Source organism: Meriones unguiculatus, chromosome 5 (genome assembly GCF_030254825.1).
Source record: "Meriones unguiculatus strain TT.TT164.6M chromosome 5, Bangor_MerUng_6.1, whole genome shotgun sequence".
Lineage (NCBI taxonomy): Eukaryota > Metazoa > Chordata > Mammalia > Rodentia > Muridae > Meriones > Meriones unguiculatus.
In genome coordinates this window covers 113,795,091-113,798,442 of record NC_083353.1, presented here as the reverse complement: position 1 = coordinate 113,798,442, position 3,352 = coordinate 113,795,091, and positions in this window count along the sequence as shown.

Genomic DNA, 3,352 nt, shown 5'->3' with positions numbered 1-3,352 from the left:
CTTTCTGTAGCTGGGCCTGGAAGCACAGAAGTATAATCACAGTTCCTTAGAAGGTTGAGGCAGAAAGATTGCAAATTCAAGGCCTACCCAGGAAACTTAGTGTGACACTGTCTCACAATAAATACAAGTAAAAAGAGGACTAGGGGAAGCAGAGATAGCTCGGTGAGTGGGTGGGTGTCGTTCTGTGTCTCCTTGCAGTCTGGGCTGTCCCAGGGAGAGAAATGGATGTGAGCATTTTTCCCCTCTGAAGGCTGGTCCAGGTGTTGTTTGCTTCCTGATAGGAACAGAGGAACCCCCACCCCACCCCTTCCCTCCCTGCTCCCCAAACCCCCCACCAAAGGTTCTGTTTCTCTCAGGAATGGCTAGAATGCTTAGGAAGAGGCCTGTGTGCCAGACAAGGCTCCTGGTCTCACCGGGGGAAGTGGAAATAAGTTTTCCACTGGGTGTTACAGTTAACTCTTTTAAAATGAGATTGCTGGTACCAGACAGCAGTGGAAACTTGGGCATTCCGAAAGCCTGTGATGACACTGAAGTGTTACAGCAGGTCTGGTGAGAAGTAGTTCGGACAGGAGGAAGGTCAGTGGCTGCTGAAGAAGTTCCACGTGCTGGGGCTGGGGACAGCAGAAGCTGGCAGCGGCCAGCAGCACGTGGCTGACAGACAGGCAGCCAAGCCCTGGGCAGTCCAGAATCTCGCAGCTGAACTCTCCATGGTTGACTGCTCCTTAGGAGATCTGGTGTTCCCAGATCAGGCACAGAGGGGACCCAGCTGAGAAAGGGAGTCTGTCATCGTTTACCGAGCTCAGAGGCTATCTGGAAATGCCAGACTTTGACCTTGATAGCAGGATCCCACAGATATGTAAAGCTCTCGTCGTACAAGACTTTCAATCCCCAGAACCCTTGGAAGGAGAACACTGACTCCACCGAGTTGTCTGCACACTGACAATTATACAAACACCGTAGTAATAAAACATTAAAGCATAGGCCAGGGCTATCTAGCTCAGCGGGATAGCACTTGTCTAACTTGTTTAACACTGTGGGTTCAACCCCTACTTCAACAACAGCAAGCTGGGTGTGTGAGCTGGGCTACAGAGTGAGTTCCAGGACATCTTCTGCCATAGAGGGGGACCTGGTCTCAAGAGAATGAAACAAAGAGCTGGAGGGCTGGCTCAGCAGTTAAGAGCCATCTGGCTGCTCTTCCAGAGGACTTGGGTACCTACATGGCGGCTCACTACTATCTGTAATTCCAGGATCCAACACCCTCACACAGAGACACATGCAGGCAGAACACCAATGTGCATAAAATAAAAATAAATAATTAAAAAGAAAAGAAAGAAAACTAAGCAAAGCCAGCCATGGTGACACATGCCTTTTATCCCAGACTCAGGAGGCAGGAGCAGGCATATTTCTGTGAGCTCAAGGCCAGCCTGGTCTACAGAGTGAGTCCCAGGACAGCCAGGGTTACAAAGAGAAACCCTGTCTTGGAAAAAAAAAAAATCAAAACAAACAAAAAACCAAACCAAAACTAAAAAACTTCTGGCTGTGGTGGCACACACCCACACACCTATATCCCAGTGTTTAAGAGGATGAGATGGGAGAATCGCCATGGAATTTGAGGCCATCCTGGGCTACAGAGTGAGATCTTGTCTGAAAACAACAAAAATGAATCTGCACCTAGTCAAAAAAAAAAATCAAGTACATATGTGATCTTGTTTTGTGCAGTCAAAATAAAAGTTGTCAGAAAACAAAAACAACAACAACAACAAAAAACATACTAATATGTTCAATTTTTGGAAGCAAGCCAGATGGTCACTTCTCTAGAAGATTAATAAATAGAAAAGCTAATTATGTATACACAGAAAAACCCAGTGTTATCATTAAGCTTTCTTACATTTTTTTTTGTTCTTTCTTCCACTAGAAAGCAATTTTTTTTTTTTTAAATTATTTAGCATCCTCTTCTGGCCTCCCTAGGCACTGCAACGCATGTGGCATGCACGCCAACACACACAAACATAACACGTAAGTTTAAATAAACACCTTTTAAATTATTACTACTTATTATTACTGTTATTACTATTTATTCCTATGTGTGTGTGCATATGTATGTATGTTTGTATGTATGCATGGGTGCACAAGACGTGTGTATGTGGGGAGGCTAGAGGACAACCCACGGGAGTCAGTTCTTTCCCGTCACATAGCTGCTGGGGATTTTCCTCAGTTCATCAGGCTTGGCAGTACACACCTTCACCCGCTGAGCCATCTCACCAGCCTGGGAGGAGTGTGCCCAGTGGTTGCGTGCTCACAGAGCCCACCCTAGGTTCAGTCCGAAGCTCCACGAATCAGTAAGAACCTCATTTGTCAGGTAAATGAATCACGGTGACATGTTAGAAGCCTCTGTTTTCCTTTTTCTGCGGGCACGCCAGGAAGGCGCTCTGCCTATCAAGCTGTATCCCCCACCCTGGAAGTGACAACAGGCAGTCCCAGAGAACAGGTGCCACCATCCGTGCTCGGATTCTTCGGAGCCTCGGGGTTTCAGAAGCGTGTGGAGCTGTCGTCAAGGGCAATGCGTTTGTCATCTGGTGTGGGAAAAACCCAGGGATGATGAGAGAGGAACAAAGGGAGGGCTTGGATCTGGGAAGGGTTAGCAGAAAAAGGGAACACAGGGTTTGGCCCACCACTGAAATGCTGGCCATTCTAAGTGTCTTTTCAAACTTCAACTCTTTAGGGTAGGGGAAAAAAAATCAAATACCCAAGATAAGCAACTTACAATGAGGAAGTGTTTATTTCGGCTCATGGTCTCATAGATTTCGGTTCACAGTCGCCTCCTCCTGTTGTTTTGGATCTTTGGCAACACAGCACCCAACACGCATTGGCACACGTGGCTACGGCCTGTGGTGGTAGAGGCTTCGCACTCCACCGGAAGCAGAGGAAGAGCGTGACCCTGGGGACTAACTTTCTCTCCTAGCCCTAATACAAGGGTCCTCAGCCTTTAGCAAACCTGTCTCTCTCCCAGAAGATGTGTGATTGTGATTCATAACAGCAACAGTATAGTTATGAAGTAGCAATGAAAACAATGTTATGGTTAGGGTAGGAGTCGCCACAACTTGAAGAACCATCTTAAAGGGTTGAGAACTGCTGGGTTTCAGTCCCTGGGCAAGTGGCTGAGGTGCATATTTTACATACCAAAGTGGATGTGGCCTGCCAGGCTCCCCAGGCATCCCTCAATCCCTACCTGTTACAGGATGCGGCTGATCTACCCAGCCCTCTACCCTGAGTTTTCCAGCCCAGGGGCTGGGCTTCCCTGTGTAATCCAGGCATTTTGGGCTCTCTCAGCATTTTCTCTCTCCCTCTGTTG